General features: G+C 34.4%; 1 long non-coding RNA gene across 3 annotated transcripts; it reads left to right on the top strand.

Moving 5' to 3' along the window:
* On the top strand, positions 1-23,469 carry LOC121208528 (uncharacterized). 3 transcript variants are annotated; one of them, XR_005903636.1, is made up of 5 exons: positions 1-304; positions 412-486; positions 997-1,023; positions 1,484-1,598; positions 1,699-1,957. It is a non-coding gene; the product is annotated as an uncharacterized lncRNA (long non-coding RNA). The 3 variants fall into 3 exon arrangements; XR_005903637.1 differs by adding an exon at positions 23,283-23,469 and having other exon boundaries at positions 24-304; positions 1,484-1,783; XR_005903635.1 differs by having other exon boundaries at positions 1,484-1,957.
* Positions 23,470-27,700: the final 4,231 nt, after the last annotated feature.

Here is a 27,700-nt window from a genome sequence, read left to right on the forward strand (position 1 = left end):
ATTTTAAATAAAATGGTGTCATTTTGCTCCCTGTCTTCTATCCCTTATTTTTCTCCTAAACCATAACCCCAAAATCCCTTATTTTATCCCTAAATCCCAAATCTCTTATTTTTTTCCCCGTAAAAATTGGAATCCCAAAATTAAAAACCCCAAATCAAAATCCCAAAATCCCCAAATCGAAATCTCAAAATCCCTTTGATTTTCGCCGACCGTCTACTAAATCGTCGTTCACTGTCTCCTCTGCTGCATCGCCGTCGACTCTCCTTTATCGTATCGCCATCACACTCTTCTATCGCACTGCCGTGTAAGTTTTTTCCGTTTGTTTGTGATTGTTATTATTAAGCTACAAGATTTAATGAATGCTTAGCCCTAAAAATGGTCTTGCTTATTAAAGAGTTCTATCTTTTTCAGGTGCCCAAGGGCCTCAAGTGCAGAATTTGCTAGAGCGGCTTACTGGTCAACACACTGTCCCAAATGTTTTTATTTGTAAGTTTCTTGATTTAGCATTTACCAAACAGATATAGAACTCCCTTGACTGTAAAACAGTATGCATGGCTTATTGCTTTTATATGTATAAAGCCCTTACCAGTCCATTTATTATCTTTAATGTTTACTATCTATGAAAGGATGAAGTAGAAGGCTGTCTTGTCAGGTTGTTCTTTACCAGTAGAACAGAAGTTGGTCATAGTTTAATAAGAAAACCAATTTGAGCATCATGACTTTGTACTTGGCTTATCTGTTAATGGCTTCTTTTTCTTCCGGTTCAAGTTCTGGTTAAAAGAATCACTTATGAAAGAACAACCTTTTTTTTTTGTTATGATTCTAAAAGAAGTTGTTGTGACAGGAAAAATTATCGTGCTCATTTCCTGCCTTGTGATACTTTTGAACTCCAACATTAGGAACTTTGTTTAAAGTAACATGTGAAATAACAGTTACCAATTTTCTTTGGTTATATAAGTGTAACTGATGCTCTAATCCTGTGTCTGCTTTGCACAGGGGGTAAACACATCGGTGGTTGTATAGGTATTCATGCTTTTCCTTCTCTTGAATGATACATTCTTTAAAATGAGGCCCTGCTGCATCTTTTAATAGGCTGGAATATGTCTAACTGCTAAAATGAATTGACATAAATAGATTCCAAAATAAGATGTTAAACTCTAGACATTTCCTAATAACGTCATACCTTGTATCTGTGTTATCTTTTAATAGCCTGGAATATGTTATTTTCATACCTTGTATCTTTGTTATCTTCCCATTTGGTGTCCACAACAGTTTGGAGTTTATTTATATAGGTGTAAAAATTTTGAATGTTCATTTGTGATTTGTTATATATATGTCTGTTGATTGTTGGAAATGTCGGAAAAGTTGAAAGTAAAAATAACGCAAAGCCTGAAATTCTCTCAAGGATATGTGAATTGTTGTGTTCCATAAAATTAGGCTTATGAACTGAAGATGTTAATTACCTTATCTTTATTGTTTGTAGGCGTAATTTTATCCTTAAAAATGTTATAGAAAAAGTTTTGTTATTGACTCGGAGAAAGGAGAAATACTTAGTAGTTGCTGCAGTTCGCTTTGTTCGCACGATTCTCGCTCGTCATGTAAGTTAATTCACTTGTAATTTTGCTATTTATACTCTTTTATTTTTCATTTATTTTATTATTTTAGCTATTATGTAGTTTCTTTTTATTCTTCTTGTAGCATATAAAAAATTTTGGACGTACTTTGCTCACCACAACACTAATTACTGGAATGACTCTGCCATCCAATTTACAATTTCTAAAAAGTATGTATATTTATTTTTCTATATTTAAATTGCACGTAATATCATTAAATTATTATCCCTTGCTTCCAATGAAATACATAGGGTTCAGCTAATTTCTCATTATGGTGTTAGATGAACACAAAGCTTCTCTGGATTTCTTCTACCTTTTGGAATCATATATTCCTTCCATTTTAATGGCTGCTTTTTCTTTTTCTTTTTTTCTATTGATTACAATTAAATGTAACGGCAACATCAACAAATTTTTTTTTTGAAACATTCTAATGAATATCCAATTACTTGAATCACTGAAAATGATCAAATAATGTTCATTTTTAACATGTTTCAAATACTCTGAAACAAAGCAAAAATGATGAAATAATGTTCATTTTAGAATATTTTGAACCATGTATAGAATGAAATTAAATAAATGAATGTCTTAGATTTATATAAATTTGGAAATTCTTTTATTTAAATTCATTTTTAATGTGTATTTTTTTAAAAAAAAAAATGTTATCATGTGACATGTCATGTGTAAATTTTTATTAGTCACATTAGTATCTGTAATAACACTTTTTATTAATAGAAAGATATAATTGATTTTTTGACACTGAAAAGTGAATAAAATATTTTTTTTAAGAGCTTAACAGCTACATTTTTATCATTAAGCCTTACATGGAAATCATTGTTAATATTTTTGAATAGCCAAACAGATAATTTTCCATCTCAACCGATTGGGACATGAGCAAATGATTTTGTTTATCTAATCTGACCCATAACTCTATACATGAACAGCAGCTTTACTCAAAATTATTAATTAAATCAATTTCTAATAGTATTATTTTAATATTGAATATTCTAAAAAAGTCTTTAAATTAATAGGCTGTTTTCAATTGAGCCCTTATACTTGTATTTAACCATTTGATCTTTAGAACTATTTTTTTAGGCAACTATTTTTTAGCACCTTTACTTAAAGTATGCTGACAAACCAATAATAAAAAAAAAGGGAGGCAAGTTGTGGCTAATTACCACTACATAATTAAGACTCGCAACATAAAGTAAAACATGTTTGTTTCATGTTTCATCAACAAACAAATTAATACATAATAATAATAATTATGTTTCTGCCGTATAAAAAAATACATTAAACTCCCAAGGCAAGAATTGATATTTTCAATTTAAAATCATTAAAAAAATTTATACAAAATTATTTAACCATTTTCAGTGATTCAAAAGTAATTGGATATTCATTAGAATGTTTCAAAACAAAACAAAGAAGAAGAAGAAGGAGATCTTGATGTTGATTTTCATAAGAATTATAAATACTATTGTTTTTCATAAGAATTATAATATATATCATATCATAACTTACATAAATATATAAAAATCACATAGATTTGGGTAATACTATTATTTTTCCCTACTCTTAATTATACTTATAAATAAACAAATTACCTAAATTAGTTTAAACCCATTAGATACTTGGTACTTGATATGTATTATGTAACACTCCTTATTCGAATTCGACGCCGGAACAGGATACGAGGTGTTATCGGACTTAAACACATATATACAAACATTTTTGGGTCATAAAATTTTGCTCGATTTTTAAAACTTTCAAACTTGCTCTAACGACCCTATTATAGACCTACGAGGTTCAAAACACGCTTTGAAAACAGTTTGGGATTAAATTAAGAACTTTAGAAAACTTTGTAAATTTTCAAAGCAGATAGGGGCACACACCCGTGTGGAAGGGCGACACGCCTGTGTGTCTTCTTAACATGGCCATGTTGAGCACTCGTCTAGCTCACATGGCCTAAACATATCAGGAAACGCCGGTGTCCTTAGCCCGTGCTAATTTATTTCTTGATTCGAACATATAGGGGTTTTCACACGGCTTGGCACACGTCCGTGTCTATGACCCGTGTCCCTCACAAGGCCATGACATGCCCGTGTCTCAGCCTGTGTACAAAAACCTTGACATTCTGTTTTTGAGGTCAGCAACCCTTTGGGGCACACAGCCATGGTACACGCCCGTGTACTAGGCCGTGTCATCCACACGATTGAGACACACGACCGTGTCTTGGCTCGTGTGGTTGTTACTGGGCATTTTGTTTTACCAAATTTAGGTGCAGGGGACACACGGCCTGACTACACGCCCATGAAGCAAACCATGTGTCACATAGGGTCTAGACACACCCCCGTGTGTCTGTCCATGTGGACAAAAACAAGGCTATCTACCAAGCCTTTTTGCCACCCTTACTTGCACCAACCTACACAACATCAAACATAACCAATCCAAGCATAAACACACATAACCAAAACAGCCACAACTATGAGAATTTTCATCAAATGCATTTAATAATAATCAATCTTAGCAAACATCAATGGCCTATACAAAATGATAATCATATCCATATGAGCCAAAACTTGTGGCTAAATTAACATGACACTAAACAAAAAGACCAAGTTCCTATACTTGCCACACTCAAAACATTTAAACTAGCTATACCAAAAGCTTTAGGTGATAGTGTGATCGATGCCTTCGACGTTCCTTGATTCCTAAACTAGCTTGACGGCACTACAAGAAAATGGAAAAGAGAAGAAGTAAGCATAAAACTTAGTAAGTTTCAAGTAAATAATTAACATCGCTTTACCAAATAACATCATACTCATAACATATCATACACTTGCACAAGATTCTTAAATGACTATAGACATCACTTACTCATTTCATTATTACTATTCATATACATAACTTGAGCTCATTCTCATGAGTTTCATGTAGGTACGTGTACCACTCACAACGTAATCATAACTTTTCTCAATCATGATATAATCTTTAAATCACCCGTTGAACCAGTTGGAAAAATAAATGGATATCTGCTAAGCCTCATGCAAAAGGGTAAGATGCTGATGCCATGTCCCAAACATGGTCTTACACTGGCTCTCATATATCGGTGTTGATGCCAAGTTCCAAACATGGTCTTACACTAGCCCACATATCGAGGCTGATGCCATGTCTCAGACATGGTCTTACACTAGCTCTCCTATAAATGCCGATCCATGCTCCAAACATGGTCTTACACTAGCTCACATATTGAGGCCGATGCCATGTCCCAAACATGGTCTTACATTAGTGCACATATCGAGGTCGATGCCATGTCCCAGACATGGTCTTACACTAGCTCTCGTATAAATGCCGACGCCATGCTCCAAGTCTTACACTGGCTCATATATCGCTAATATCATGGCATGGATATTCGATCTATTCCTACGGTTCAACCGGTAATTTCACTACATCAAATTTCATCATGCAAACTCGTTACAACATCGAACATTTCATGCAATGTTAATAATTTAATGCATAATAGCAAAAGAGTTGTAATATTTACGTGCAACTTACCTCGGTATACAAAAAGTGGGCGACTAGATTGAATTAGTCTACTAGCTTAGTGTTCCCTCGGTCTAGGTCTAGATTTCGTATTTTTTGATCTAAAATGATAAATTTCACTAATTTAATCATTACATTAATTAAGATATTTCATAATTCATATTTTGGCAAAATGATCGTTTTGCCCTTAGACTTCTAAAAAATTACGGTTTTTCCTTTAGGCTCGTAAAATGATTTTCATCGAATTTCCACATTAACCAAGCCTAGCCGAAACTACTTTAAGACTATAGCATCTCACAATTTCAATTATTTCATACATTTGTAACCTATTTTATAAATTTCACAAAATGGTCCTTTTAGGTGTTTTCATGAAAACTCCTTTCACAAAAGTTGTTTATTTAACAACCAAGATTCATTTTCTTCCATAAAAATTCAGCAAACAACATGAATACTCTTATGGAAAAACCTTAGACTTTCAACCATTTTGCAAAATAGTCCCCTCATTAGCTAGATTAAGCTATAAGGGTTTGAAAAACACAAAAATCAACAAAAATGACCATTAAAATCACTTACTTGCAAAGGGTAGAAGTTGCTGAAATTTTGAGTTCTCAAAAACACCCTCTTTGCTGAAAATTTCAGTGGAGAAGAAAGGAGAATGAAAAAAATGGTAGTTAGCCTTTAGGTTAATATTTTATCATCAATTTAGTTACCTAACCTTTGACCATTCCATGAATTAAGGCTCCATGTCCAGCCACTAATAAGTTTGTGGTTTATTTACTCACTAAGGACCTCTAATTTAAGGTTCTCTAGCTATATGACACTTCTAATTAGTAGAACACAAATTTCACCTTTGATGTGTTTAGTCCTTTTACGAAATTAAGCAAGCAATTGCTAAAACCAGTTCACCAAAAATTTCAAACACTCATATAATCATGCTATAACACATAACATAATATTAAAATAATTTCTCTAGCCTCAGATTTGTGGTTCCGAAACCACTATTTTGACGAGGCCCAAAATCGGGCTGTTACAATTCTCCCCCTTAGGGGTTTTCGTCCCCCAAAATCTTACCATTAAAAAGGTTTGGGTGTTGGTCTCTCATAGTCTCCTCGGGCTCCCATGTGGCCTTTTCAAACCTATGTCTATGCCATAATGTTCCTCAATTGTTTGAACTCCCGAGCTAAAATTTTAACTAGTTCTTCGCCATAAGTCACATCGTGGATCTTCTCTAACTGGGATGGCAAGGCTAGTCGATAAGCTACCGGTCCAATTCTCTCAGTCACCTTATAAGGTCCAATAAAGCATGGACTTAATTTTCCTTTCTTATCGAATTTGAGGACTTTCATCCACGGGGATACTTTTAAAAACACCTTATCACCGACTTGAAACTCAATTTCTTTCATCTCAAATCCACGTAGGATTTCTGTCTATCCGAAGCGACCTTCAAACAATCACAAATTACCTTTACTTTCTCTTCGATCTATTTGATTAAGTCAACATCGAGAATTTGATTTTCTCTGAGTTCGGTCCAATATAAAGACGTTCGGCACTTACGCCCATACAAAGCCTCATAAGGTGCCATTTACAAACTCGACTGATAGCTATTGTTATAGGCAAACTCTCCCAGCGGTAAATACTTTTCCCAACTGCCTTGGAATTCAATGACACAACACCGCAACATGTCTTCAAGAATCTAAATCACTCTTTCCGACTGACCATCAGTTTTGTGGATGGAAAGCCGTGCTAAAATTCAATTTTGTCCCCAAAGCTTCTTGTAACTTTTTCCAAAATCACGAGGTGAATCTTGAATCTTTATCCAAAATAATCAACAAAGGTACTTCATGAAGTCTCACAATCTCAGAAATATACAACTCAGCTAGCTTATCAAGCAAGTAGTTGGTACGTACCAGAATAAAGTGAGTTGATTTCGTTAATCGATCAACTATGACCCAAACAACATCTTTCTTTCTTGGTGACTGCAGCAATCCCGTCACAAAATCTATGGTAATTTGATCCTATTTCCACTCGAGAACCATCACAGGCTGAAATAAACCCGAAGGTACTTGGTGCTCGGTGCTCGGCTTTCACTTGCTGACAAATTAAACATTTCGACACAAACTCTAAGATGTCTCTTTTCATACCCGGCCACCAATACAATCTCTTCAAGTCATTATACATCTCGGTACTACCCGGATGGATTGACATACAACTACTATGTGCCTCGTGAAGAATTTTCCCAACAAGCTCATCATCTTTAGGTACACAGACCCTATCTTGGAACATCAAACAACCATTAGAACCAATCCAAAAATCTGATTTAATACCCGACTCACATTGAACTCTCTTGGTTTGCAAATCACTATCACATTTCTGAGCTTCACAGATCTCTTGGAGAAACGTCGATCTAGCTCTCAATTCTGCTAGAAACAAATCATCATCAAACACAGTCAACTGAGTATTCATAGCTCTCAAGGTAAATAAGGATTTCCTACTCAAAGCATCTGAGACCACGTTCGCCTTCTCCGGTTGATAGTCGATCTCGTAACCTTTTATGAGATTAAGCCATCTCCGTTGGTGAAAGTTAAAATCCTTTTGAGTCATCAAATGCTTTAGACTTTTATGGTAAGTGAATAATCGGCATCTCTCGCCATACAAATGGTGTCTCCAAATCTTCAGTGCGAACACTATGGCTGCTAACTCTAAGTCGTGTGTCAGATAATTCTTCTCATGCGGCTTCAATTGTCTTGAGGAATATACTATTCGCTTGCCTTCTTGCATGAGCACACATCCTAATCCATTCAAGGATGCATTGCTATACAGTACGAATTCTTTTCCCGATTTTGGTTGCATTATAATTAGGGCTTCAGTCAACAACGCCTTAAGTTTCTCGAAACTCTGTTGGCATTTTTCGTCCAATCAAACTTGATATCTTTCTGTAGCAACCTCGTCTTTTATCAGAGTATCAATCATGGAAAATCCTTTAACAAATCTTTTGTAGTAACCCGCTAAGCCTAGAAAGCTTCTAACCTCCGATACATTCCTCGGCGGTTTCCACTCCACAATAGCTGAGATCTTACTCGGGTCAACTCTAATTCCATCACCCGACACGATGTGTCCTAAGAATCTGACCTTTTGGAGCCAAAACTCACTTTTACTAAACTTGGCATACAACTACTTATCTCTTAAAGTCTGTAAAACAGTTTTCAAATGCTCCGCATGTTCACTCTCATCATGAGAATAAATTAATATATCATCGATAAAAACAACAACGAACTTATCCAAGTATGGTAAAAAATATGGTTCATTAAGTCCATAATCATGACGGGAGCATTTGTTAAACCAAAGGGCATGATAAGAAACTCATAGTGTCTATACCTCATCTGAAACGCGATTTTCGGTACATCTTGCTCCTTAACTCTTAGCTGGTAATAACCGGACCTTAAGTCTATCTTAGAAAACACTATGACTCCTTTCAATTGGTCAAACAGATCATCAATCATTGGCAAAGGATACTTGTTCTTTATAGTCACCTTGTTGAGCTGTCTGTAGTCTATACATAGCCTCATCGACTCATCTTTCTTTTTCACAAAAAGTACCGGAGCACCCTACGAAGAATAGCTCGGTCTCGTAAAACCCTTATCCGTTAACTCTTATAGTCGATACTTCAACTCTTTTAACTTCAACGGTGCCATCTTATACGGGGCAATCGATATAGGTACAGTACAAGGGACTAACTCGATACCAAACTCGACTTCCTTAGTTGGAGGCAGTCCGGGCAACTTTTCCAGAAACACATCCGAAAACTCACATACCGCTAGCACTGACTCAATCTTTACTTCCGACACTCGGGTATTCAACACAAATGCGAGATAAGACTCATACCCTCTCATATATTTCTCGGCCATCATATAAGAAATTACTACAGGTAAGCTACCCGTTCACCTGATTCAACCTGAAGAATATCTCCATTCTCACATTTCAGTTCAATGAATTTCTTTCCACAATTTACTATAACATCATGGGTAGACAACCAATCCATACCAAGGATAACGTCAAATTCATCAAACGACAATAACATGAGGTTAGCCGGAAAACAATGACCTCTAATTGTCAAGGGACAATTTCTACAAACTTGGTTAACTAATACATGCTTGCCTAATGGGTTTGACACCTTTACCACAAATTCTGTAGGCTCGATAGGCATATTCATGCTAGACACTAGTTTCACACAAGCATACGAATGGATAGACCCTAGATCAATCAAAGCAATAACAGAAATATCATGAAGAGAAAAAGTACCCGGAATCACATCCAGTGACGATGCCTCTTTGTGAGCACGAATGGCATAAGTCCTTGCAGGTGCTCAGCCCTCAAACCTTATAGCGGAATCTTTAGGCACACCTCGGTTCCTAGCCTCACTTTTCGGGCTCTTTTATGGTCTACCCCTCGAAGGAGCATTACTCGCTTTCACATCTTGATTTTTACCTTTCTCATCCATTTCAAGACAGTTTCAGATGAAATGGTCTAGTGAATCGCACTTGAAACAACCTTTATCATTTCCTCGGCACTCACCGAAATGATGCCTACCATACTACAAACACTTTGACCTATTTGGTCGAACACTACTAACACTCACGATAGAAGTGGTTTGAGCTTTAGAAGCCGTGTACCACTTATTCTTATGTCTACTCGAAAATCACACTAAAGTATTCGATCGAGTAGGAAACACTCTCGATCTCTTGGATGAGGTTTAATGTGATTTCCCTATCTATGTTTTCTTTAAGTCATGAGACTCCATATCAGCTTTTTTCTTATCTTTGGCTAATTCTTCTGCTTTGCAAGCCCTTTCAACAAGAATCACAAACTCCTTTAACTCTAAGATGCCAACTAATAATCGGATGTATTTGTTCAATCCATCTTCAAATCTCTTGCACATGATAGCTTCGGTAGATACTCACTCCCTAGCGTATTTGCTGAGCCTTACGAACTCACGCTCATATTCTGTCACTGTCATTCGACATTGTTTTAACTCTAAAAATTCTTTCCTCTTTTGGTCTATAAACCTGAAACTAATATAATTCTTTCGAAATTCCTCTTGGAAAAACTCCCATGTAATCCTTTCCATTGGTATAGTCGACAAAAGGATGTTCCACCACTGGTAGGCCGAGTCTCACAGGAGTGACACGACACTTCATGCAGTCCTCCAATGTGCAAGATAATTCATCGAATACTGTAATGGTATTTTCTAGCCAGAATTCTGCCCTCTCTGGGTCATCATCTATATTCGCTCTAAATTTCTCAGCCCCTTGTTTTCAAATTCTGTCAACCGGAAGTTTCTGCCTTCTAATCATCTCTGCAGCTTGGGGAGCTATAGGGGCAGCCTGAGGGATTAGAGGGGGTGGAGGAGGTGGAGTGTTCGGGTTTGCACGAACAAACTCCGAATACCATGCGTTCATCATGTAGAGGTAGGTTTCTCTAGCCCCTCTGCCCTGACTAAATATCATGGGCCTACTCTCGACTGGCGCGGTCCCTTTAGCGGGAGTCGGCGCATTACTTTCCACATCGTCTGCCACTGCTCCGTTGGGATCCATTTACTATATGAAAACACAATTTAAATTCGTCAGGAGTCGTCACACTATCACAGTGTATTTATGGCATTTCTAGCTAGACTTGTACACTCGCTACGTTACTTAGAGAATCGACTAAACCATAGCTCTGATACCATTAAATGTAACACCCCTTATCAAAATTTGACACCGAAATAGGATATGAGGTGCTACCGGACTTAAACACATATATATACAAACATTTTTGGGTCATAAAATTTCTCTCAATTTTTAAAACTTTCAAACTTCCTCTTAAGAACCCTAATATAGACCTACGAGGTCTAAAACATGCTTTGGAAATAGTTCGGGATTAAACTAAACACTTTAGAAAACTTTGTAAAATTTCAAAGAAAACAGGGGCACACGCCTATGTGGAAGGGCGATACGCTTGTGTGTCTTCTTAACATGGCTATGTTGAAGGCCCGTATGGCTCACACGGCTTGAATATATTGGGACACGCCTGTGTCCCAAGCTCGTGTGAATTTATTTCTCGATTTGAACCTATAGGGGTTTCAACACGACTCGACACACGCTCATGTCCATGACCCGTGCCCCCCACATAGCCATGACATGCCCGTGTACAAAAACATTAACATTCTGTTTCTAACGTCAGCAACCCTTTAGGGGCACACGGCCATGGTACACACCCGTTTACCAGGCAGTGTCCTTCACACGATTAAGACACGCGGATGTGTCTCTGCCCGTACGGTTGCTACTGGGCATTTTGTTTTGCCAAATTTAGGTGCAAGGGACACACGGTCTGACTACACGCCCATGAAGCAAACCGTGTGTCACACACGGTCTAGACACATGCCTGTGTGTCTGCCCGTGTGGACAAAAACAAGGCTATCTAACAAGCCTTTTTGCCACCCTTACTTGCACCAACCTACACAACATCAAACATAACCATCCAAACATAAACACACATAACCAAAACAACCACAACTATGAGAATTTTCATCAAATGCATTGAATAATAATCAATCTTAGCAAACATCAATGACCTATACAAAATGATAATCATATCCATATGAGCCAAAACTTGTGGCTAAACTAACATGACACTAAACAAAAAGACCAAGTTCTTATACTTGCCACACTCAAAACATTTAAACTAGCTATACCAAAAGCTTTAGGTGATAGTGTGATCGATGCCTCCGACGTTCCTTGATCCCTAAACTAGCTTGACGGCACTACAAGAAAATGGAAAAGAGAAGAAGTAAGCATAAAGCTTAGTAAGTTACAAGTAAATAATTAACATTGCTTTACCAAGTAACATCATACTCATAACATATCATACACTTGCACAAGATTCTTGAATGACTATAGACATAATTTACTCATTTCATCCTTACTATTCATATACGTAACTTGAGCTCATTCTCATGAGTTTCATGTAGGTACATGTACCACTTACAACGTAATCATAACTTTCTCAATCATGATATAATCTTTAAATCACCCGTTGAACCAATTGGAAAAATAAATGGATATCTGCTAAGCCTCATGCAAAAAGGTAAGATACCGATGCCATGTCTCAGCCATGGTCCTACACTAGCTCTCATATATCTGTACTAATGCTATGGGCCAAACACGGTCTTACACTAGCCCACATATCGAGGCTGGTACCATGTCCCAAACATGGTCTTACACTAGGTCTCATATAAATGTTGATGTCATGCTCCAAATATGGTCTTACTCTGGCTCACATATTGACGCGGATGCCATGTCCCAAATATGGTCTTACACTAGCTCACATATCGAGGCCAATTCCATGTCTTAGACATGGTCTTACACTAGCTCTCGTATAAATGCTGACGCCATGCTCTGAACATGGTCTTACACTGGCTCACATATCGCTAGTATCACAACATGGATATTTGATCTATTCCTACGGTTCAACCGGGAATTTCACAACATCAAATTTTGTCTTGCAAACTCGAAACAACATCGAACATTTCATGCAATGTCAATAATTTAATGCATAATAACAATAGAATTGTAATATTTACGTGCAACTTACCTCAGTATACAAAAAATAGGCGACTAGATTGAATTAGTCTACTAGCTTGGTTTTCCCCTGGTCTAGGTTCGGATTTCGGATTTCATATTTCTTGATCTAAAATGGTAAAATTCACTAATTTAATCATTACATTAATTAAGACTTTCATAATTCATATTTTGGCAAAATGAAGTTTTGCCCTTAGACTTCCACAAAATTACGATTTTGCCCTTAGGCTCGTAAAATGATTTTCATCAAATTTCCAAATTAACCAAGCCTAGCTGAAACTACTTTAAGCCTATAGCATTTCACAATTTCAATTATTTCACAAATTTGCAACCTATTTTATAAACTTCACAAAATGGTCATCTTAGGTGTTTTCATGAAAACCCCTTTCACAAAAGTTGTTTATTTAACAAGCAAAATACATTTTCTTCCATAAAAATTCAGCAAAAAACATGAAGACTCTCATGGAAAAACCCTAGACTTTCAACCATTTTTCAAAATAGTCCCCTTATTAGCTAGATTAACTTATAAGGGTTCCAAAAACACAAAAATCAACAAAAATGACCATCAAAATCACTTACTTGCAAAGGGTAGAAGTTGCTGAAATTTTGAGCTCTCAAAAATACCCTTTTTGTTGAAAATTTTGGTGAAGAAGAAAGGAGAATGAAAAAAATGGTAGCTAGCCTTTAGGTTAATATTGTATCATCAATTTAGTCACTTAACCTTTGACCATTCCATGAATTCAGGCTCCATGTCCAGCCACTAATAAGTTTGTGGTTTATTTACTCACTAAAGACCTCTAATTTAAGGTTTTCTAGCTATATGACAATTCTAATTAGTAGATCACAAATTCTGCCTTTTATGCACTTTAATCTTTTTTTGAAATTAAGCAAGCAATCGTTAAAATTAGTTTACCAAAAATTTCAAACACTCATATAATCATGCTATAATACAAAAAATAATATTAAAATAATTTCTCTAGCCTTAGATTTGTGGTTTCGAAACCACTGTTCTGACTGGGCCCAAAATCGGGCTGTTACATATTATTTATTTTAGTACAATGATATGAATTAAATCAATTTAGAACACTCAAGTAACTGTAAATTATTGTCAACTTTAGACTTCAAGAACTACAAAATGGATAAAAGTTGGATGAATTTGTCAAAGGTAAGCAATAACTATCGAAATGAAGTACAAACTTTTCTAAATTTTGCATTTCAAAATGCAAGCCAAGAGAATATGATTCTTTGCTGGTGTAAGAAGTGTAACAACATCAATTGGCATATTTGTGAAGTTGTCTACGAACATCTAATTGTTGATGGCTTAATTCGGGGGTATAAAAAATAGATTTTCCATGGAGAGTGTACTCCTCGTAGAATTTCTTCAACAATTAACCCGACTTATCCTCATAATGCTTACCATCAGTCTGTTAGAGAAGATAAAATGGAAGGTATGTTGCAGGATGCATTTAACATGCGCAGTCATGGTTTGTAATTGTTTCCACCTGAAATTATTACATCTGATGATTGTGATATTGGTGGAAATATTTTTACCGAAATGAGAAGAAGTGTACTTGATGAAGAGCCAAGTGGACAAGCGGGGAAGTTCTACAAGTTACTTAATGAAATGAATGAAGAACTTTATGTGTGATCGAAATTTTCAAAAATGTCATTCTCCATTTGTCTTTTTCACTTAAAATGTTTGGGAGGGTGGACCGAAAACTCTTTGTCACTACTGTTAGAGTTTTTGAGAGATATGTTTTCGTTTGCAAAAATCCCTCATTCATGCAAAGATATGAAGAAACTAATAAAATATTTAGGCCTTAGGTACGACAAAATTCATAGTTTCCCAAATGATTGCATGTTTATTGGGGTGATCAGAAAAACCATCAGTCTTGTTATGTTTGCGGTAAATCTCGTTGGATGACTAGGAATAAAGAGGATGTGAATGAGGATGAAGGTGAGGCATAGTAAAAAAAGAAGCTAATAAAGATTTTGCAATATTTTCTACTAATACCAAGGCTTCAAAGGCTTTTCATGTCGTCAAAGACAGCTGAGCCCATGAGGTGGCATCTTAATCAACGAACCGATGATGGATTATTAAGGAATCTTGTTGATTCTTTAGCTTGGAAATCATTTCACAGTAAATTTCCAAGCTTTGCAAGCGTTCCTCAGAATGTGAGGCTTGGGCTAGCATCTGATGGATTTAATCATTTTAAAATCATGAATACTTCGTACAATACTTAGCCTGTAGTGCTTATTCCTTACAATCTGCCTCTATGGGTTTGCATGAAGTAATCTTTTTTATCTTATCTATGATTATACCTGGAGAGAAAGGTCTCGGAAATGATATTGACATTTATATGTAGCCACTTATTGAAGAGTTGAAACAATTATGAGTGGGTGTTGAAACATATGATATCTTGAGAAAGGAGAACTTTTATTTACGTGCAACTTTGTTATGGACTATTAATGATTTTTCAGCTTATGCCAATTTATTTGGTTGGAGTACCAAAGGACGTTATGCTTGTCCTTGTTGTGCGGCACAAACATGTTCGAAGTGGTTATATAATGAGAAGAAGTTCTCTTATATGGGGCATCATCGGTGGTTGATGGAAATCATAGATTTAGATTTTAGAGGATTCTATTTGATGGTATTGAAGAGTTCAGAGAAGCTCTTGAGCAAACCATTGGATCTAAAATTTTGTTCATGTTAAAAGATATCAATTTCAGTTATGGAAAGATGAACCAACCACCCAACATGCAAACAAGACTGAGGGAGGTGTATATTGGCAATGTTGACCGGCAAATTGATGATGAATCTAATGAAGAGAATGATCCTAATGAGGCGGAATTGTGGAAAAAAAATATTTTTTTTGAGTTGCCTTATTGGGAGTATCACACTTTGCGACACAATCTTGATGTAATGCATATTGAAAAGAATGATTGCGAGAACATCATTGGGATAATTCTGAATGTCGATAGAAAATCGAAAGACAATCTTTAGAGTCGACTTGATCTAGTATATGCATCAAATATCTCTAGATCTGTGAGTCTTAAAGATTAAAGACTATATTCCCTAAAATCACATGATTATCATATCTAATGCAATATTTACTGCTAGTTGCTTTACGGTGTTGTATGTCAAAAAAGGTGACGTCTTGTATAATTGAACTATCCAATATAATAAAAGCTATTTGTGGCAAAGTTTTGATTGTTGAAGAACTTGAGAAAGTATAAGATTGAGTAGCCTTGGCTTTATGCAATTTGGAGAAGATCTTTCCACCTTCCTTCTTCACTATTATGGTGCACTTGCTAATCCATCTCCCTCATGAAGCAAAACTTGGTGGACCGGTTTTCTATCAGTGGATGTATCCTATAGAGAGGTGCTAATTTATTTATAAAGTTTTCATTCATTCATGGCGATACTTTTAGTTACAACTTTTGATAATGTTGTATATCGTGTTTAGGTTCTTATGCAAATTGAAGTCTTATTGTCGTAATAAACGTTATCCGGAAGGATTAATTGTTGAAGGTTACTTGGCAGAAGAGTGTATGACTTTCTACTCTATATATTTAGAAGATGTTGAAACAAGACTGAATAGGCCAAGTAGAAATGTTGGGCTCACTAATCATAACTTAGCCGAAACTTATCTATTTTGAAGTTATGGAGAACCAATCAGTAAAGTTGAAATTGCACACTTAGATGATAGATCTTGGGTACAAGCATATTGATATGTTCTTTTCACCATGATTTATTGAAAAATAATAATGTTTTCGTATAATATTTATAATTAATCAATTTACTTTTGATTCAATAGGTTTGGAGTTGAAAGGACGTCAATGATGAAGTTAAATGGCTTTCCCAAGGTCTAAATCTAGTAGTAAAAAGATATAGTGCCTTCCTCATCAATGGATTTAGGTTTTGTACAAAATTTCGTGAAAGATTGAGGAGGACTCAAAATTGTGGAATAGTTGTTAATTCTTCAATTACAAGTTATGCTAGTACTATGGGCAGTAATCCTATTGAGGGAAATGTGGAGTATTACAGGCTTCTTACTGGTATTATTGAGTTTGATTACTATGAAAAATGGAAGGTTGTCTTATTTTGATATGATTGGGCTGATGTTGATATTGCTCGCGGAATTAAAAAAGATCAATTTGGTTTTACAATGGTCAACTTCTCTCGAAAAATTCACACTAGACAATAATTGATAGACGAGCCGTATGTATTTTCTTCTCAAGTCAAACAAGTTGTATTCCATAACACCCCTAGAGACTTGTTTGACATGGGCAATGGAAGTAGAGATGACATCGACGAAAGATCAGAAACTTACCATTTCCTGAACAAAACTTAAATGAAATTATCCCCAGTACTAGTACACAATTTCAATAATGTTCGCCAAGATGTGGATGAAGATATTTACGAATAATGATGTAGTGAGATTTTACTATTTTTTAATTATATGTAATATTATAATTTAAATCTTGATCTTGTTAAATATTTAAACTATTTTTATCTACTATCATTATTGTAATTAGTTACTAATATTTCAACTATTTTATGTGTATTGCAGATAAAATGCCTGGAAAAAGATTATTAGATCTAATTATTGTTCAAAATCCTCCAAATTTGGAAGAAACAAATAGTGAACAATAGACTATTGTTGGATCTTTGAATGTTCTGAATACAACTGATGAACCTGTAGAAATTCAAAATAATGTTATGTAACAGCCCGATTTTGGGCCTAGTCGGAATAGTGGTTTCGGGACCACAAATTTGATGTAATAAAATTTATTTTTATTATATTTTTATGGTCTAAAATTTCACGGAATGATTTTGTGAAAATTTCGTTTGAAAATTTTGATATTTGAGCACTCAATTTAGTCAAAAGGACTAAATCGTAAAAAGTGCAAAACTTGAGTTCTATAACCTAGAGGTGTCTAATTGTTATGAAATTTTAAATTGGAGGTCCTTAAATGGTAATTAGACCATTGGTTAATTTTTTGGACAAAAATGGACATGAAATAGGTGAAATAGAATATTTTTCAATTAGGGGCATTTTGGTTATTTAGTAATTAAAATGAATTAAAAACAAAATAAAAGCCAAATTTTGGTCATCTTCAACCCCTTGGCTGAAATTTTGAAGACCACCATGGCTAGGGTTTTGTTCAAGCTTTTCAAGCTCCATAGTAAGTCCGTTCTTGCCCCATTTTTAGTGATTTCATGTTTTTGAAATCCTCGTAATAAGATTTACCTATTTCTACCCTTGAATTGAGGTAGAGTTCATGATTAAAAATTTACCCATGTGTGACATGTGTTTATTTTGATGTTTAATAGAGGAATATGAATGTTTTTTTAGTGTTAAACGACTTTTACTAAGTAGTTTTCGGTGAAAATGCTAAAAAGAACTAATTTGTAAAAGTTATAAAATATCATAAAAGTGTGATTTAGTGGAAATTGTGGGCTGCTATGGTTATAAAAATGATTTTGATAGGCTTGTATGTTAAAGAAATTGAATAAAAATCATTTTACGAGCCTAGGGGCAAAAATGTAAATATGATAAAGTTTAGGGGCGAAACATAATTTTTCCATAGTATGATTTTTGGATCACATCGACTAATGTGACTAATAAATAGACTAAATGTGGTATTATAGTTCAAAGAAAATTAGGTTCGGACTTAAAGCGGGGGAAAAATAAGAAATTGATGGTTAGGTCCCTTTTTGCCAATTTAGTGTCGAGGTAAGTTCATGTGTAAATAATGAAATGTTGTATCATGTTTTAAAGCTTTATTAATGTATGAATGTCCATGTTTAATTATTGTAAAGAGTGTATGAATAATATAATGGTCAATGAGAATGACTTTATGAACGAGTTCGACAAAGATGTATTATCGAGAAAATCCCGTTTGAACCTTAGGAATTGTTTAGGATACAAGTGACATGTCACTAGGGACTATGTGATCTGAGCTCATGAGTTATGTGGTATGAGCTCATGATATATGTGAGACATGTTATGGGGTTCCGAGTGCTGGTCTTGTACATCCTATCGGTGGCTGGGTTGTCCAGCATGTGTTGCGGATACCTGACAACTTGTGTGAGCAACCGGTGTAGCTACCTCCTGACCGACAGCTTGTGTAAGCAGGCAAGTGAGTAGCTCAAGAATTAGCAATTATGTGTTATGCTATATGAGGTAGCTTTAGCTACGAATGTGGCACTTAAGTGCAAGCTTTTCGTGTACCCAATAGTATTCTAAGTGTTCAATGGGTAAATCAATGAGTTATTTGACAAGTAAGTCAATGATGAGGAAATATGAGAATGTGCTACAAGTTAGTACAAGTATGTACTTATAACTCATGGGTAAAGGATTCAGTATACTATGAAAATGTGATAAGAATGCATATGGGAAAGTATGTGACTATATTACGTGAGGTACAGGTATGTACATGAACAAGTTATGCTTGTGAAACAATGATAACCTTGTGACAAATGATCTACATTTATGATGAATGGATGCATGATAAAATTTGATAATAATCATTTGATAGGCATATGAGCTTAATTGAATTGTGAAGTAGAACAGTGTATATACTTAAGCTGTGATTCAATAGATGTGTGAAAGATTGTTAAGCTATATGTGGAAATTATGATTACTCGTAAATGATGTGCATGTTGTTAAGAGAGTTGAAATAATTTGTTAAATAATGTTGTAACACCCCTTACTCGTACCCGAGGTTGGGATAAGGTACGAGGCGTTACTGGACAAACAAACAAACATTAAACTAAAATACGGGCCATAAAATTTCTTCATATTTCAAAACGTTCATTCACTTACACAGTCCCTTATTTGAGTCTACGAAGCCCAAAACATACTTTAGAAAGGGTTCGGGACTAAACTGAGAACTTACGAAAATCTTAAAAATTTCATGCTTTAAGGCTCCACACGCCCGTGTCCCAAAGTCATGTTCCATACACGGTTAAGACAAATGGTCGTGTCTTTGCCTGTGTGGAATATACCTAGGCTATTTTCCATGTTTTGGTCAACCTTAATCTCTTACACACTTATACAAAATCAAAAGCATATAACATGGTATTCATTTAATGATTAAATATTCTCAATTAAACCACAAACATAGCATTTTTATATCATCATACATGTGTCTCTAATACTCATTTTACCTTGTTTATTATAGTACCACTTATACATTTATACCAAGATTATCATCTTACCAAATATCTTCAGCTTAATCATCAAGCATTCATCTTTAAAACTAGATCATATCTTTATAAAATACCACAATTCAGATGTGCAAATAACATGTTTGCCTAAAACATTTTAATTCAACTCCATACCCTACAAGCATTACATTGAGACTAGTCATATATATATACATGTCATGATACATATCATTCTCTTTCTGTTTTCTTATAAACACATATCATTTATTTCATTATATCAATATTTCATATACCATAGTTTCCATGTATTCCACATATATTTATTTTCCTCCTCCTCCTCTCCATTTCACATCCTTAATGTATATAGCATTCTTGTAAGTACGATTGCACAATTTACTAATAAATTCTCACATCAAACTGTCCACACAAGTCATAGTCACTTACTTATTTATAATTCGAGCTACAGAGCTCCAAATTAGGATCCATAAATTTCCCCTGAAACTAGACTCACATATCTTTTCACCATAAAATTTTCATAATTTTTGGTTTAGTCAATTAGTACAGTTTATTCATTAAAATTTCCCCTGTTTCACATTTTGACAGTTCTGACCTCTCTTCACCAAAAATTAATTATCTCACAATACAGAAATCGGATAATGTTCTTGTTGATTTATATTGAAAATAGACTCATTATGGATTTTAAAAATATAATTTTAAGCCTGTAATTATTTTTATCCAAAGTTTTGTGATTTTCCAAAGTCAGAACAGGGGATCACATAATCATTCTGAATCAGTCTCACAAAAACATAAATATATCAAAATATAGAACTCCTTTTCTTTCTCTGTTTCTTTTATATGAAAATAGACTCATTAAGCTTTAATTTAATATCTCATTGAGTCTCTGATTCAATTTCTACTATTTTTGGTGATTTTTCAAAATCACGTCACTGCTACTGTCCAAAACAGTTTTATTGCTAATTCACTCTTTCACACTTTTTTTGTATTAACCTCATTTTAACATACATATCACAAATCATTTTCACCACATTTCATACATCACAAGTATAGGCCTATGATCACAAGGTCACCATAAAATCATCCTCATGTATAACTTACTTGTTTATAACCTTACCACATCCTGGTCACTTAATGAACACATCATTCACATAACCAAGTTTATGCACTTATTCATCACAAAACTCACAAAGAAATACATAGAGAGTCTCCCGTTGAACACTTCGGATCAATCCTCGATACTTGGTGGTTTCAGCACATAGCTCCACCCATCATAGAGATCGGCTCTCTTGTACACATGGTGAACACTCAGTACCACCCATGTGACCTAGCCAATTTATCTCGTAGCTCTCTTGTCTACATGGTGTCCTTCACCTGGAGCCACGCATGTGACCTAGCTACATATATCCCGTAGCTCTCTTGTCTACATGGTGTGCACATAGTATCACCCATGCGACCTAGCTACATCATAATGTCTTGTAGCTCTCTTGTACACATGATGTGCACTCAGCACCATACATGTGACCTAGCTACATACTATCTGTATCATCCAATCTTTCCAAAGGTTCAACCGGGATTTCTCTCTCTTTTTCAACAATTTCACCAATCAAGTAATTATCCAAAAACATATTTCCAGTATTATTATAAAATATCATAATACAAGTAATATTTATGTATTACTTACATATAAACTTACATCTCATTTAATATCAAGGCAATAACATTAAATTACACATTGCCTTATTAAAAATCATATAAACTTACAATTTCCCATAATATCCATAATCATAGAAATCACATTTATGTATGATAATTCAATGCACTTCATGTACCATAGACATATTTTTAAATCAATTCATAAACTTGGCACCATAATCATTTAATTTAACATAATTCAATTAATTCACTAAATTTAACTTTCAAATATAAATTACAGCATTATTGCTGTATTATTATCATATCAACTTACATACTTTCAACACCTCGAAAATTATAATAAATATATCAATTTTACTTTGAAACATGCATAAATTAATGCTTATTATACATATGAACTTACCTCGATACTAAAACGATCATTTTACCAACTTTCCCAATTTTCGATATTTCTCTCATTCTAGGTTCAAATCTCATTTTCTGGGATCTAAAACATTATATTTTACTTATTTAATTAATGTACCATTCAAAACAGTCCTTAACTCAAACTTTGGAAAAATTACAATTTTGCCCCTAAACTTTTGCATATTTACACTTTTTCCCCTAGGCTCGGGAATTAAAATTCATCCCTTATTCTTATGTTTTATGACATGCTGATCACTTTTCCCTTCTATGGCAACATCAAATTCTCACTCTAACATATACTTATGACTATTAGGTATTTTTACCAATTAAGTCCTTTTACTCGTTTTCACTCAAAACCGAGTAGCACAAGTTGTCTAACATAATTTAAAACCTCATATTCTATCATAAAACAGAAAAATAAACAAATTTCACCTATGGGTATTTTTCCAAATATGAGCCCTAGCTTAAATTATTGCTAGAATAAGCTTAATCAAATTATCGGGATTCCAAAAACGTAAAGAACTTGAAAAACGGGGTTAGAACGAACTTACTATTGAGCTTGGAAAGCTTGAAAACCCTAGCCATGGTTTACCCCATGCTAATTTCAGCCTCCATGAAAAAGATGAGTAAATTTTGGCTTTGTTTTCCTTTTTTATTTCTTTTAATTACCAAATGATCAAAATGCCCTTCCTTACTAAACTTTCAAAAATTCCATCCATGTCTAATTTTTGTCCATCACTTAGAAATTGGTCAAATTCCTATTTAAGACCTCCTAATTAATATTTCAAATCAATTTCATACTAGAAACTTCTAGAATGCAAGTTTTGCAACTTATTCAATTTAGTCCCTAACTTTAAATTGAACACTTTATGCATAGAATTTCTTCACGAAATTTTCACACAATCATGCAATCATATCATAGACCCCAAAATAATCACAGAATAATTATTTTTATCTCAGATTTTGTGGTCCCGAAACCTCTGTTCCAACTAGACCCAATTTTGGGCTATTACAAATGTAATATGCTATAATGAGGAGAACATGGTCATTAGTCTAACGCCAATACATGCAACTAGTGTTTGTAAGATAAAGAGTAAGCATTATGAATGAGTAAGTGGTAATCATGAGATTTAATTCAAATTGTATTAATAACATTCTTATGAATGGGTAAAATAAATGAATGTTAATAGTTGTTTATTTTTTTCATATGAAGTTACTAAGTTATGAAGCTTACCCCCCTTTATTTCCCATCTCTTACAGGTTTATTCAGCTAGCTCGGGTTGGAGATCGCCGGAGATTCTATCACACTATTAAGCTATCATTTGTGGTATAAGTGAATGTAAGTATGTTAAGTCTATGGCATGTATAGGGACTTAGTCATTTTGTATGTGTCATCATGATAAATAAGGATTTGATTTGGTATGTAGCCATATAAATTGGCTTATATTGGCTAATGTGTTGCAAATATATTAATTACTTATATGTTTATGCCAATGTCATTGTGTGATGTGGTTTATAATGGTATGTTAATGAAAGTTGGTACAAGGGAATCATGAAAGAGTAAAATTAGCATTAAAATAGTTTTGGACAACAACAGTAGTATAACTTTGAAAAATCACCAAAAATTTTGAAAATCAAATTAGAGGTTGAATAAAATATGAAATTAAATTTTATTGAGTTTAGTTTTACATAGAGGAAATGTGTAAGCAAAAGAATTTCATTTTATGATATATTTGAATTTTTATGAGACAAGGTCAGAATGATTTCGGTTTCCCCTGTTTTGACTTTGGAAAATAATTAAAAATTGTATAAAAATACTTGAGGGTTAAAATTTATATGTTTAAATTCTTAATTAGTCTATTTTAAAGAGAAACAAATGAAAACATCATCTGAATCCCGTACTAAGAGATAATTAATTTTTAGTGAAGAAAGGTCGAAACTATCAAATAGCAGAACAGGGATGAATTTGAAGAATTAATAGTACTTATTGGCTAAACCATAAATTTTGAAAATTTTATGGTTAGAAGATATTTGAGTTTAGTTTTAGAAAAATCAAGCGGATCTTAATTTAGAATTTTGTAGCTCAAGATATAAATAATTTGGTGACTATGACTCAAGTGAACAGTTTTGTTATGAATAGTAAATAATTGTTTTGATATGTTTAAGCCTTGATTATGGTTGTGTTGGTAGCTTAATTGTGCCATGGTAAGTGTGAGTGTCCAAATGGGGGTGGCAAATGACTTGGTAAATAGCCATTTTCTTGGCCACATGGGCAGAGACACGGCTGTTTTTCTCAGCCGTGTGAAGGGCATGGCCCTAGGACACGGGTATGTGACTTGGCCGTGTGACCCCAAATTGTGCATGACGTCATAAACAGAGAGTTACACGGGCGTGTGTGACCACACGGCCTACCCACACGGGTGTGTCCCAAGCCACACAGGCATGTGACCCCTGTTTTAATGAAAAAAAATTGCTGAGTTTTCCAAAGTTTTCAGTTTAGTCCCGAACCACTTCCAATGCATGTTTTGGGCCTCGTGGGCCCGTATAAGGGATGATATGCATGTGTATGAATGGTTTTAAATTGAATGAAATTTTATGCCCAATTTTGTATGATTGGTTATGTTTAAGTTCGGTAATGCCTCGAACCCTGCCCTGGCGTCGAACATGGGTAAAGGATGTTACATTTAGTGGTATCAGATCTATGATTTAGTCGATTCTCAGACTAACATAGCTTATGTGAGTCCAGCTATACATGTCATATTACTACTTGTGATAGTGTTATATCTCCCGACTCTTACGAAATTGTTTTGTTAATACAAAGATGACTTCCAATCGAGCTATTATTCGATAATACTGATAATGATATTAAAATGATTAAAATGCGCTTATGATGTGTTGAAATTTGGAAAAAGGTATGAATAGAAGTTCATGACATGTATGTGTTAATATACGAAATGAGAAAACCAAAAGTTGAGACATGTGAAAAGTGGAATGAAATGAAAGTTTATATGGTGATAAGCCCATCCATGTTTGTTTAGCATGCATATGATGTTATGTGCCAAACATATTTGATTAAGTGAAAACGATAAGTAAATTTACTCAAATTGATGGAATGTGTATTTATGTACACTTGTTTGAATGAGATAATCGAAAAAGTTCGTGTAAGATGACTATTTATGTTAATTAGCTTGAAGTGAATTATGTAATTGTGATGATATGATGTTGGTGATGAATGCTAAGTCATATGTATGTAGTTATGAGAGTCAAATTAGAGGCTTTACGACCTCACCCCCTTACCAGTGTTGCTTTATAATGAAAATTCATTAGAACCATGTGGAATAAGTCCATAAGTGTAAAACTAAAGAGTTTAGTGGTGAAATAATTAGTAATGCATACAGAGATAAGAATAGTTTGGAAAGTGAAAACAATTTTGGAAGGATATCAGAATGTTTTAAAGATTATACAAATTATGCAATGTCACGGATAAAGAAGAAGTTAGCGTTGGCTAATTGACTCAATTAGGTATGAAGTCTAAAGATATGTTTGCTGAAAATTCTCCGAAATTGTTTTTTATTAGCGAGTGGAATAATACGGGGTTCATGATGACAGAGTTAGTCAGAAAAATGTTATTTGAGTAGTAAAGATGTCTCTGTGTGTGACAGTTACAGTTGAAATGATTATGATTATCTTTTCTGGGTATTCTATATATTCTTTTATCCTCAAAGATATGTGTGTGATTGTTCAATTTTTGGTGGAGTTCCTATGTTGCGAGAATGCTAGCTAACTATGATGTTGACAAAAGCCCTATTGGTCTGGTCGGTTTATGATCGGTATTTCTTTATCTCTTTGGAATTCTATTCTATATGTTGGAATGAAGTCGATGGTAAAAAAAAAATACGTAAGACTATTCTTATGTTTCTACTGATTATGGTTTTGTTTTATATATACAGAAAATATATTATCTCTGTTATAATGGAAGTCCAGAGCCAGTAAGCTTTGTTTTTCTGCTGGTTTCCTTTGAAGAATCATCAAGATCTATCTTATTTTCTTATGAGTTATGTTCTCGGACTGCCGGTATGGTATCATATCTTGGATTTCTTTATCTCAGATTTCCTATCATTCTTATTTCGTGCATTATCAACCTTGGATCATCTTGAAATAGCGTTCCTTGACTTATGATAACTATGTCTATTATGGTTGTATTTTTGGTTTGATCATAGGAACTTGGTGACTTAGGTATCTAGATTTCTCTAATTTTTGTGTAAGGAATTGACTTTGGCAACGGTATAAATGATGGAAGCACAAACTCAAATCGTATGATGGATTTCTTTCTCAGGTAAGTTGATTAAAGTCAATGCATTCAATCGAGATGTCTTTGTTTCTTTGAGCTAATGCGATTATAAAGGCCTTTGATTAGCATGATAAGAGAATTTTGAAAGATTGTGTGCTTAAGAAGTTTTAATAGCACGAAGAAAGAAGCATTTTAAGATGTGTTATTCGATAGTTGAGATCAATTCAGCCATTCTTATCAGAATGAGCTGATTTGTTGGAATGTAATTTGAGTTATATGTATTCAAGTATGTCCTCAGCTAAGAGAATGAATTTTGTGCATTCACGAGTGTATAGACAGGCAGACTGAATAAATAATTGATATTCTTGAAAGCATGATATAGAAAAATACCTATTAGATTTGTTTTAAATGGGTGATGTTATTCTGAATTAAAGTTGTTCTGTTAATAAAGTTATCCCAACTATAAAAGTTTGAATGGTCTGGGCATGTTAGCAAAGTTGAAGCAATTGAAGGTATTATTAACCGAAGCTCTAGTTTTGAGTTCAGTTTGAATTGTGTAATGAATATATGATTTTTTCAGTGATGCACTAGTGAATGGATTAGAATGTGTTCTATTGCTAGAATGTAAAGTCATGGTTCATGTTTTCAGACGGTTAATATCACATTAAAAAGAACTGTTCAACTGGTGATTTAGAGACGGCCACTTTTACGTGCAGGGGACACACAGTCTGACCACACGCCTATGGGATAGACCGTATGTCACACACGGCCTAGACACACGCCCTTGTGCCTACCCATGTGGACAATATAAAGCTATTTACCAAGCCCCATTGCCACCCTTACATATGTAGTTCTATACAAATACCAACCAATACCAAAACAAGCATAATTTCTATAACCAAATCAAGCATAATAGACATTTATTCAACCATGATAATGCATCTTTTATAAATTCAAAACGAATGTTAGCCATCATTCAAGGCTTAATACAAATTGAAGGGCTTCCAACCCAAGCCAATACATATGACCAAACCTCAATGACACAAAATAATAAAGTCTAAGTCTTATACATGCCATATTTAAAAATATAAATCCAATTATACTGAATGCTTCGGTTGATAGTGTGGTCGATATCTCTGACTTCCGGTGATCCTTGAGCTAGTTAGGCAACACTGTAAGGAAATGAAAAGGGAAGGGAGTATGCATAACAGCTTAGTAAGTTGCATATAAGGAAGTATACAACAACAATTTATCAATAATCAAAATGCTGGTAACATCAAGGTAGACATAAGCATAACTTACTCATTACCATCATTACAAGTCACATATTATATATTGAGCTCATATTTCAGACATACCAATTAGGTATCTGTAGCACTAACAACGT

The sequence above is a fragment of the Gossypium hirsutum genome, chromosome A10 (genome assembly GCF_007990345.1).
Source record: "Gossypium hirsutum isolate 1008001.06 chromosome A10, Gossypium_hirsutum_v2.1, whole genome shotgun sequence".
Taxonomy (NCBI): Eukaryota; Viridiplantae; Streptophyta; class Magnoliopsida; order Malvales; family Malvaceae; genus Gossypium; species Gossypium hirsutum.